The sequence below is a fragment of the Mesoplodon bidens genome (genome assembly GCF_964165515.1).
Source record: "Mesoplodon bidens genome assembly, contig: HAP1_SCAFFOLD_356, whole genome shotgun sequence".
Lineage (NCBI taxonomy): Eukaryota > Metazoa > Chordata > Mammalia > Artiodactyla > Ziphiidae > Mesoplodon > Mesoplodon bidens.
Window position 1 is genome coordinate 49,688 of NW_027672528.1, and position 12,391 is coordinate 62,078.

A 12,391-nucleotide genomic window follows, 5' to 3' on the forward strand; every position below is an offset into this window, starting at 1 on the left:
TCTGTCTCTGTCTCTGTCTCTGTCTCTCTCTCACACACACACACACACACACAGAGGCATGCACAAGAAGATAGATACTCATGTACTTCTGCATGATCCTCCCAACTGGCCTCTTTTCTACTGTAAAATTCTCTGAGCCTCACCCCTTTTCTCTCCTTGCCCACCTCCCCATGTCCTGCCCATCTCAAAGAAGTCATTCTACCTCTTTTCAGCCTTTCACACATCCCTCCCTTTTCTCTCCCTCCACTGTCTTCTGCCCCATTGACCCTCATTATTTTTTCTCTCAGTGGCTACCATACGTCCCTAGCTGTGCTCTCTACTGCTCTTGGCTCTTGTTGCAAATCATTTTAAGCACTCTTATCAGACTTTACTACCTGGAGGACCTCATGTATCATATCAGGCACTTGCTCAAGAATCATCTAGAGCGCCCAGTTACAGCGGAATTCTAAGCCCCTTGGCCTGGCATTATGAGCCTCAGTGGTTTTGGCTCCACAGTGCTCTGTCTAGACTCATCTCTCAGCCTTCCCTGAGTTAACGCTACTCTCCAGCCCAATAGACCACTCGCTCCACAAGAAATCTCCTTGATCATTCTTCTACCCTCTTTTCCCCATTCTTTAGGATCTCGTTCAAAATTCCACATCCCCTAGAAAGTCATACTTCACTTTCAAAAGATAAGAATACTTGCTTTTTCCTTGAAGTTACGAGAAATTCCTTTTCACTTTTCTTTTAGCCCTTGGCACAATTTAACTGGGTGTTTGCTTACTGGTTTGCCTGTTTATTAATCTGTGCGGTCCTCAAGGGCAGACTGTGTCCCCTACAATGTGGCCTGACCCCAGGCAGGAGCCAAGAAAGCTGCTGAGACCTGATGGAACCAGCGTGATCTGTCCTTTCTGCTTCAGAACACCCCCCCTGGACTCTGTGCTCCCCAACAAAGGGTCTTCTGTGACCACCAAGTCTAAAGAGCTATGTACCCTGCCCGGCAGAAGAAAACACTAGCCGTACTTTGTGTACTTCTCCAATATTTCATCCACTACTATGTAAATGTCCTTCCAAATATCGTTCGCCTTCTGTGACCTGAAAACCAAGAAGACCTGAGTCGGAGTGATGAGGCGCATCCATCCAGTGGGCAGTGTTTCTGCCTCTCGAGCTCCCAGCAGACACTTTGGCAAATCCTCCCCATCCCAGGTACCGAAAGGCTGCCACACTCCCTCAGTGACCTCAGTGGGTCACCCTGGTGGTGACTTTCATCACTGTGAGTGCTGGGGAGGGTAAACAACCAGACCCATGTGCAGGGGGATGAGGGTCTTTGGGTGGCAAACCAGGATGGTTGATCATCTTACTTGGGGCTTTAAGACAAGGAAAGAGGGAGAATTCATTGGTTAGAAACGCCTCTAGTGCTTCTGACACGTTGGCTCTCTTGTCCCTCACGTATGGACACCCAACAGGTACCCTGGCCTCAGGCCAGGGAGCATGTGTTACTCAGACTGTTTTATTACCGTTTTTTTTCTCATCAGCCTGCAAACTAGGCCTGGGACACTGCTGTCCTGACATCATGATACCCACCAGCAGGGAAAACTGCAGGCCCTTCCTGGTCTCCTTCAAGTTTTTTGCTCCCATTGTCTTTAACTTTAGTGCCAGGATGGAGACTGAGGAGCCTGAAGGGGGTGAGGGTGAGGAGTGTGCTGTGCTTTCAGATAAGCCTGGCCTATCCCACTGTAGCCATGCTCTAGGCTTACTCCTCACTGATGGCCTGGGCATGGGAAATGGGTGCCTAGGGCCCATCCTTGGAAACCGTCAGCTCCTCTTCCCCTTTGCAGAATCCAGCAAGGCTCAGTCCTGTCACACCCACTAGCCTCTGGGCTACTTCATCCAATGTCTAGGAGCTTTCCCCCTTTCCAGTTGATTGCATAAGCAAATACCTTCCCTACTCTACCTCCCAGAATGTTTTGAGGATGACAGATGTGCAGTAAGGGGCTCTGGGGACCGTAAAGTGCTTCAGTGATATTGGGAGCCATACCACTGTTACTACTGAATGAGTAAAATGTATCCTCAGCCCCACGGAGGAGTTGAAAATGGAACCTAGGCAATCTGTCCAGTCTGAGGACACGCCCCTCCCTTTCCTTCCTTGAGGGCCAGAAGGTACAAAATGCACAACCCAGGTTTCCCAAGGCCACAAGCAGACAGACCCAACTGTTCCTCATGTGCACACAAACTGCAACGTGGGTCTCCAAGTTGTCAAAGAAAGAAGCAAAACATTTAGAACCAGCAAAGCAAAGGACTGTCTAAGCAGTGACACTAGGAGAATGCCTAACAGATGACATAGCAATCTCCCTGGGGCCCAGGAAAAAGAGAAGTCATTCAGGTAAATAACAAAACAAAACAAACACCAAACAAGCCCAGAAATCCCAGTGAGCTTCTTCCAAGTGCTGACAAGACAGCTTCAAGCAATCACCTGCCCCTCGAGCTGTTTAAGGGACGTGCAGGTCACAGATCCAGGTCAAGCTGATGGAGAGACTGACAACCATCCAGAAACTCTATGGTGCTTTGTTTACTTTCCAAATATAAATGTTCCCGGGAACAAAGGGCTGGGGCACTAATTCTAACTCAGGAACAAGGAGGCCACAGAGGTGTGTTCCTTGGGTCTAATCAAGACTGTTCTTGTCTCCCCTCTGTCAGAGGCTGGGTTCCCTTGGACTACTTCCTGTCATCAGTGGTCCTGTGGACAGAGGTGCCCTGAGGAGCACCCGGGCCAGGCAGGAGAGCCACTCATGCGTCCACTCTGAAGTATAGGTCAAAGGCACCCTCGCAGGATTTCAGCTTGTCCCAGTTGTTTCTGTGATGGCTGGTGCCCAGGTGGAAGCTTCTGTTGTTTGGGAGGTGGTGCAGGGATCTCCCTGGGCACAGCTGTAGAGGCGGTAGCGCCAGCATCAGGAAGAGCATGGAGCCCAGCATCCTGGGCCCAACATTCCCCATTTTCTTGGCCAGCCCCCGTGGTCCCACTGGACCCTGGCCACTTCAGGCCATCTCAGGCTGGGGCATGTGCTACCTCCGCTGGTTCCCAGGAACCACTCCTCCTCCAGCCCTTTCACTAAGGTGCACTGTGCTGTAAGCCTCCCCTGGTATCTGCCCTCAGGGCAGAAGAGGCAAGAGGCTGGCCTCGGGGGATGTCCTCACTACCTGCATAATCCTCCTCTGTGATGTCCCTTATGATGGACAGGAAGGTTGGCATGGTGGCTTTGTGAGCCGCAGGTCTGCTCAGTGTCCTGCTATTGACAATCCCAGTGGGGAGGCATGGGTGGGAGTAAGATGAAGTGTCCATTTGTTCTTTATCCCAATCCCTCTCAGGTGGCCATTAAATTCCTCGGGAAACCCTGCCTTTCTGTCAACTGAAAGAAGGCAGCTGAGGTGGCTTAGATAAGGGCATCACTGTTGGGTCAAGGAATTGGGAGCCTAGAGTGCTGCAGTGTCACTCGTGAGACCGAGTGGATGGAAAGGTCTACAAGTGGAGGAAGGCCCGTAACGATGTCAAAGTCCTTTGTGAATGAGAGACATTGCAGTTATCTTCTTCTGTGTAGCAAATCAGCCCAAACTCAGTCGCATAAAACAAGAACTATTTTATTATTCTCCTGGGTTCTGTGACCAGAAATCAGAGAAGGCTGAGTGGCAATGGTTTGTCTCTGTTCTATGTGGGCATACACAACGCTAAGTCAAAAGTGATTAAAAAGCCAAGACTCTGAATGTAAAACTTCTTAGAATACCTTAAACAATTGATTTTATTACCTTCATTTTTATATGCATAAAAGAAGAGTGATATATGCTAAAATCCTTCTCTAGTAAGCTTAGCTATTTCAATTTGTAAACCATAAATTGGAAGTGATCTAAAGCATTTTGGGAGTGGTATTTAAAATAATGGGATATTTTAAATAAATGGTGTTTTGGAATTGAGGCAATTAATTAGTGTACTTCTCCCAATAGCCTATTAGGTTTTCCTTGCTTCATATTCTTCATGACACTTGGTAATGTCCTATTTTTATATACTTTCCTATCGATTCAGCATCTCTTTTTGGTCTTAATTTGCATTCTTCTCATTACTAATGGGATTGGTCTTCTGTTCTAGAGACTTAGGGTCCTTTCTGAAGGAGGTAACAGGTGTCAGGGCCTGTTCCAATTAATTCTTGTGGTTTATGTGCTTGGTGAGCTTGGAATGTGAACCTACATGTGGTTAGCAGGCTTTTACAGAGAATGTTCGTGTATAGGAACCGCATGTCTTGGTACCCAGAGTTGAAAGTCCCAGTCATGACTTTTCTTACACCCCTGTCCTCATCAGACACTTCTTGATGATTCTGAGAGTCGGCTTCTATCAGAAAAGCAACTGCACAGGATCCTCGCCACACGGATACAGGGACCTTCTCGGTGAGAGAGAGGGCATCCTTGTCAAGTGCCAGATCTCAGGGAGAAGCTGTCCCCATTGAACCACTGTGGGTAAGGTTAGCTGAGAGAATGTGTGTGGATGCCTTTTGTCAGGCTGCTCCTGTTATGATGCTGGACTTGAACTTATGACAACTTTTTTCTTCATTCATTGAGATAATCATGTTTTCCTTCTCCATTTTGCTGATGTGGTCAATTCTATTGATATTTCAAACCTGAATCAGACTTGCATTTCCGGGCTGATCCCTAATTGGTCTTGATGTATTGCCCTTTTTATACATTGCTGTATTTCATTTCTTAGTATTATGATCAGGGTTTAAAAATATCTTTTATGATTTCTTAATTATATTTTTGGTTTTGAGTTTTAAAAAAGTAATTACTCCAGCTTCATCCCAGCTGGAGTCATACGTTGGTAGATTTGGAAAGGACTGTGGAGATAAGTTAGCCCAACCCCCGTTTATTGATGGGAAACTGAGGCTGAGAGAGATGGAATAGTCAGTTCAGGGTCACTCACTGGATTGATATGGCCACTTCTGTCTCTTCTAAGAACATTGGCTGTCATTAATCTCTGATGTCAATGGCATCTCCTTTGAGGAATCAGTCTGGAAAGGATGTTAGGAGAGGCTCAGATGTCCCTGGTGGCACAGTTTGGACATCCTTTGAGGATAAAATGGCAAATGAAACCCAGGGTCACACAGGAGTGGGATGAAGGGTAACACTGGCATGTGCTTCCTCAGGAGCTGTTGAAAGCTCAGAGGTTAGACATAGAATCTGACTTTTTTTCTTTTTCTTTTTTCTTTTGTGGTATGCGGGCCTCTCGCTGTTGTGGCCTCTCCCGTTGCGGAGCACAGGCTCCGGACGCGCAGGCCCAGTGGCCATGGCTCACGGGCCCAGCCGCTCCGCGGCATGTGGGATCTTCGCGGACCGGGGCACGAACCCATGTCCCCGGCATCGGCAGACGGACTCTCAACCACTGTGCTGCCAGGGAAGCCCTAGAATGTGACTTTTTGATGGGGTAAAAGTTTGGGAGAAGTTGGAAAGAAGGCAGGAAAAGGAGACCTAAACCCTCAACATGCCCTCATTTGGTGTTTGGGTCACATGGTGGACTTGTTTACCTCTAGGGGCTCTGGGAGGGCAACATGACCAGTGCAACCAAAGCAGGCTTGGGGACACACTCTTGGGTTTCAATCCCAGCTGCGCCTCATCCTTGCAGGCGACATGGGGCAAGATGCTTAGTATTGCAGGACTTGGGTCCTCTTCATCTGTGAAAGAGGGTGATGACCCTCCAGGTGTGTTGAAGATGGAAGGAGGTGACATATGCAAAACATGTGTCACAGACTCCTGTTGCCAAGATAGTGAGAAGGAGGGCAGGCCCCTGTGCTTCCTTTTACAGGTGGGGCAGGAGGCGGGGCGAGAGGAAGGAGCTAAGTTGGACTCAAGTGATGTTCTTGTGAGGAGGGAGCGGAGCTGTCCCCTCCTCACGGTCCTCCCGGGCTCAGGAGACGTATTTGTTAATGATGAAAACTCAGGACACTCAGCTGAATGTGGTCCAGCAAACCTCTCTCAAGCTGAGGGGGCGCTTGAAGATGGGTTTGCAAGCCTCAAGAACTTGCTGGTGGAGCAGATCAGGGAAGGGCAGGGATGAGTGTCTTCCCAGAAGGGCTGATGGCTCCCTTTCCTCCTGGGTGCCACCCTCACTTATGACCATTGTGTGTCTCCCCTGCAGCCGTGAGTGCCTCAAGGGCAAAGCAGAAGCTGATTCACCTGTTAGTGCCCAACAGGTTGTCCCAAGAGGGCATTTGACAGTTGACAGGTGAGCAGAGCAGAAGCAAGTGTATGAACATGTGAAGAACAGTTGTGGTCACTTCAGGAGAGTGGAGAGGGAGACCCACACTTGGTGCAGGGGCAGGGCCTGGTGGATAGATGGCTGCCCCCAGGTGTGGGAGCAGGGAACAGGAACAGCTCCAGACCCAACCCACCATGTCTGGATGTTACCGTCCAGCTTTTCCCCTCTGGTCACCTGTGCTGCCGCAGCTCCTGTGTCCAGGGCTTTAAAGTGTCCGAGCACATCTGATGATTTGTGAGGAAAGGTGGCATGCAGAGCAGCAAGGAAAATCATCTGCTGTGAATCAGGGTGCAAGCATATTAGAGGTGTCAACCAAGTCCCAACTGACTGGTGGAAGCCTTGTGTAAGTACAGCAGCTGCTGCCTGGATGCTGACAGATGTGGGGCAGTACTGAGCCTGGCCTCTGGGTGGCAGAGTTGTGCGGTGTGGTCCCTCCTCTGTGATGGAATCCTGAAGGTGAGAGCAGGTGGCATTGCGCTCTGAGTCAGGGTGAGTTGCTGTATCTATAGCAGTCTGGGTTCTTTAGATACCAACAACAAAGACCGACTCTGGCCACCTTAGTCAAGAAGATGAGTTAGAAGGTTTTGGTGAAGGTGAGAAGCGATGGGAGAGGAGAGAATAGATCCCAGCATCAAAGGGAGGACTGGAGAACTAATCTTGGAAAAATACAGGGATTGAGCTGCTTCAGAGAGTCTGGTAATCCCCTCAAACTGAAATTAGGTGTTCTTAGGAAGGATGATGGCAGCATAAATTCAAACCAAACCATCGGATGTCTGCTTTACTCTCATAGTTAGCATGTAATCCTGCCTTCCCATTTGCTGGTTTGAGAACCTGGGTACAAAAGAGTGCCCTTAAGTCCACTGCAGCCAACACTTCCTGAGAGTGTGCTACTTGCCACCTCATGAAGTCCTGTGGGGTACACAGATAAACAGACACGCAGTCTTTCTCCAGAAGGAGAGGATCAGGCTGGGTAATAGCAAGGACAGTGTTGGGGCCCCAGCAGGCTCCACACACCCTGAGCTTTGGCTCTGCAACCCTGACAGCAAACCTGGCAGTTCTCACACAGGATCAATTTGCTAGCTGTGGGAGGGTATAGCACTGGATTCTAATAATTTCTACTGGGGATAAAAGTAGTCCTCTCTCAGCCTTCAGTTTAGGTACTGGCCCCTGGAGTGTGGGCAGAACTTTTGTGAGTCTCTGCACTGGGGATCAGGACTCCTGACTTGCGCCCCTGCTCTACCTGCTCTATCTGGCAGGCGATTATGAGTACCTTCAGCCCGCCATCTGGACTGTGACCCGGGCAGGGCATCAGATATGGGGGTGGATGCCTGCTCCCACCTCCCAAGGGAGCCTGAGGACATGAGGGTTAATGAAGGTAAGCTGTTCTGAGGTCTGTAGAGAAAGCTGTGCAAGTGGATGGCTCTTACTGTGACTCTCTTCCTTTTCCCTCCCCTGATGCACTCAGTGGGGATGGAGTCACAGCTGGGTCTGGATGGCTTAGTATGAATAAAAGGGTATCATTTAGGGGTGGCTCTGTGTCCTACTAAACTTGTGTCCTTCAACATTTTCCTCATGACTGGAGGATGCCTAGACCTTCTTTGCCTGTGCTATTTTCACCATTGCTTCTTGGAAAACTGCTATTCATCCGTCAAACTCCAGAGCTAATGTCACCTCCTTGATGGGGCATTTCTTAGGTAGCACATTATTAGTGACTATTCATCCCTGATCCTACAACAGTTTCCTCACACCGTTAACACAGGCTTCAGTAGATCCTACTATAACTAGGCTTTCTTCCTCTTACTGAATGTGCAGTAGTGGCTCCACTGTATTCATCCTTTTATCTACAGGCTGAGCAGAGATTTGTATTTGTTGAATAAATGAATGAAAATCACCCCTAAGAGATATGGAATGGGTTTCTGTGTCTGGACCATATGCCTTGCTCATAAACAGTCCTTGCAAAACACTCGTGATTGAATTCTTACTTTTTTAACTGCCTTGCACCTGCTTTTGCAGTTCCCTCTGACTTCTCTTTTTGTATTCTATTTTCTTCCTGCCCTTTGGAGGATTTCCTGCCCCCTTTCTAATACCAGGAGGGTGTCTCTGGTATTCCAGTGCCCAGAATTCCAAATTATTTGGGTCTCATGGGTGGTGTGCTGGTAAATGTTTAATAATTGGCTCTCAGCATGTAGTTACAACAGGAATGTCAGACGGTATTTTCATTTGTGGTAAAGTTAACATGAAAATGAAACAATGAAGACAGCTGTCTAATTTTCACTTGTTTCTTAGTGCTTTGAGTGATGTCTTTTTCAAAATAGAGAATAGTTTAACAGTTGAAGAATATTCTTTCAAATTTTTGCACTAATCACAATGGAAAGAATTCAGACAGGACATAATGTTTAGTTTAAACGGAATTAACTTTTCACCCTCACATTCTTAAGTCCAGGTAAACAATGAACCAAGAAATGAAGCCCCGATTTATAGCATATGCCATAGATGCCCCCATGATGGCTGACTTGATGTCATTAGATGTGGAGTGGGGGAGAAATGCACAGGAGCAGGGCACCACAGCCCACATACAGGCCCAACAGTTGTGGTACCATCGGCAGCAAGATATTCAATAGTGAAAACTAGTAAAAGAATTAGGAAGTGGTGAGTTTGGGATACTTATTGTGTTTATATAATTTATTAATAGTTTACTTAATGTGGTTTTTGATAATGCCTGTGTTAAAACAGCTAGCTCACAAAATTCCTGAAAATCTCCCAAGGCACTATGAGCTGGCTCTGACTGACCACTGGCCACATGCCACCAAAAAACTGTTTACTCAAAGAGAGTTGAGGGGAGAGAGGACACTTTTGGGGGACAGAGTTGCATGTATGTGTCCCCTCAGCCTCTTCATGTGGTGAGCTGTACTCAATGCCACAGTGACAGGTTCTGTCTGTTGGTTCAATCAACCTGTGTATGTCATCCCTTCTACTTGGCTTTCCTGCACTGTAGTGGTGGAAAAGCTAAATGTACATTTTATAGACCCCTTGCAGTGAGGACATGGGCTTTTGACATGGATCCCTCCAAGCATCTCCACCCATCAGTGCACCTGGCTAGGAATTCCAAAAGGTGTGAGGTGATATCTCATTGTGGTTTTGATTTGCATTTTCCTAATGAGTAGGATGTTGAACATCCTTTAATGTATTAATCTATCACATTTATTGTTTTGTGTATGTTGAACCATGCTTGCATTCCAGGGTAGAATCCCACTTGATGATGATGTATGATCCTTTAAATGGTTCACTAGAACTTTGTTGAGATTTTGTCCATTATATTCACCAGGGATATTGGTCTCTCGTTTTCCTTTCTTAAGTGTCCTTTTCTGGCTTTGGATTCAGGGTAGTGCTGGCCTTGTAAAGTGTCTTTGGTAGTGTTTCTTCCTCTTCATTTTTTGCAGAAAAGCTTGAGAAAGGTTGTTGTTCATTCTTCTTTAAACATTTGTAGAATGTACTAGTATAACCATCTGGTTCTGAGCTTTTCTTTGTTGGAATGTTTTTGATTACTAATTGAATCTCCTTACTCATTATTGGTCTGTTCAGATTTTCTGTTTCTTCAGGAGTTAGTCTTGGTGGATTGTACTTTCTAGGACTTTCCCCATTTCCTCAATATTGTCCGATTTGTTGATGTACAGTTGTTAAATAGTAGAGTTTTATAATTAATTTTGGTAATATCAGTTTTCATGTCTTCTCCTTCATTTATAATTTTATCAATTTGGTTTCTCTTTCTTTTACTTGCTTAGTCTAAACTATTGTCAATTTTGTTTATGTTCTCCAGAAAACTAACTCTTCATTTTGTTAATCTTTTATATTGTTTTCTTGTTTTGTATTTCATTTATTTCTGCTCCAATCTTTATTAGTTTCTTCCTTCTACTAACTTTGTGCTTTTTTTAATAGTTCCTTAGGTTGAAATATTATTTTCCTTAAAATATGCATTTACTTCTATAAATTTCCTCCTTAGAAATGTTTTTGTTGCATACTGCACGATCTGGTTTACATACTGTGTTTGCCTTTTCAAGATATTTGTTTGTTTTTAAAAAAGTCTTCTCTGGTCCACTGGTTGCTCAGGCATGCGTTGTTTAATTTTCATGTAATTTAGCATCTTCCAGCTTTCCTCACAATATCCATTCCTACTTTCATACAATTGTAGTTGGAGAAAATGCATGGCATGATATCAGTCTTCTTAAATTTATCGAGACTTGCCTGTGGCCTAAAATATGACGTATCGTAGAAAATAGTCCATAGGTGCTTGAGAAAATTGTATATTCTGCTGCTGTTGTATGAAATGAAATGTGTATATCTTTTAGGTCTCTTTTGGTCTATAATTTTGTTCAAGTCTGCTGCTTGCTTCCTTATCATTTCTCTATCTGGATGATCCTTCCATTGTTTAGAGTGGTTATTAAAGTCCTCACTTATTTTTGTGTTATTTTTTTGCCTTTTGTTCTGTTAATAATTGCTGTATATACTTAGGTGCTCTGATATTGAGTGCATATATATACGTGCAATTGCAATGTTTTCTTGATGGGTTGTCTTTTTTTTTATCATTATATAATGACCTTCTTTGTCCATGGAGCATTTTTAGCTCAAAGTCTATGTCATCTGATGTAAGTATAGATATCAATGCTGTCTTCTGGTTACCATTTGCTTGAGTATCTTTTTCCATTCCATGACTGTTAGTCTTTGGGTGTCTTTAAAACTAAAGTAATTCTATAGTGGGGAGCATATTTCTGAACGTCTCTTTTGTTTTTGATCCATTCAGCTATTTTATGTGTTTCTACTGAATTTAATTTTTTTTATGTTTAAAGTAAGTATTGATATGTAAATACTTACAATTGCCATTTTGTTAATTTTTTCAAGTGTTTAATAGGTCCATTTTCCCTAGCTTCTTACCTTCCTGTCTTTTGCTAATTGATGACTCTTTGAAGCGGGTATGCTTAGATTCCTCTTTTATCATCTTTTTTATATGTACCAGAGCTTTTCTCTTTACGGTTATCATGAAGCCTACCTAAAATATATTTATAACATCCTATTCTAAGCTGATAACAACATTGATAGCATACATAGATTTTCCCTTTATTTCTCCATCCTACACGTGTTAGGTTATCAATATGGCAATTTATATATTTTAATGTTTCGTATCCAGTAAGATATTATTGTAGTTATGGTTGTTTAATACATTTTAAACTCTTAACTAGTGTTCTAAGTGAATTACACACCAAAATTACAACATTACAGGGTCTGGTTTTGACAATATGTGTCATTAGCGGTGAGTTTTACAAACTTCTTATGTTTTCACAATGCTAACTATTATTCATTTATTTCTGCTTGATGAAATTCCTGTCGAAATTCTTTTATAGCAGGTCTTCTGGTGATGAACTCTTTCAGTTTCTTTGTTTAGATATATTTTCAATCTCTTTCTTCATTTCTGAAGAACAGATGTGCGGGGTACACTATTCTTCAACAGAATTTTTTTATTCTTTCTATACTTGAATACATCACCCCTCTCTCTCCTGGACTACAAAGTTTGTATTGGGAAGTCCCTCTAAATTCTTATGGTGGTGACTTACATGTGGTGACTCATTTTTCTCTTGTTGCTTTCAAAATTCCCTGTGTCTTTGACCATAGACAATTTACGTACAATGTGATTTCCCATAGCCATTGCAGATTCAACTTATTTGGGATTCTTTGTGCTTCATCAATTTGGATGTACATCTCTCATTCCATGTTTGGTAAGTGTTCAAGTCTTTTGTTTCAAACATACTTTTTCTCTTCCTCTTCTCATAGGGGACTCGCATAATTCACTCTTGTTTCTGTTTGTAATGTCCCATAGTGTTTCTTTACTCTTAAATTAATTTTTCTTTTCACTCCTGTGGCAGGATAACTTCAAGGGACCTATCTTTTAGTTCACTGATTCTTTCTTCTGCTTGCTCGAGTTTCTTGTTGAATCTCTTTATTATATTCTTCAGTACAGTCATAGTATTCTTCAGCTCTAGTTTCCAGTTGTTCTTTGGATGGTTTCTATTACTTTGTTGAACATCTCATTTTGTTGATACATTTTCTTCCTGAATTTTATGAAGT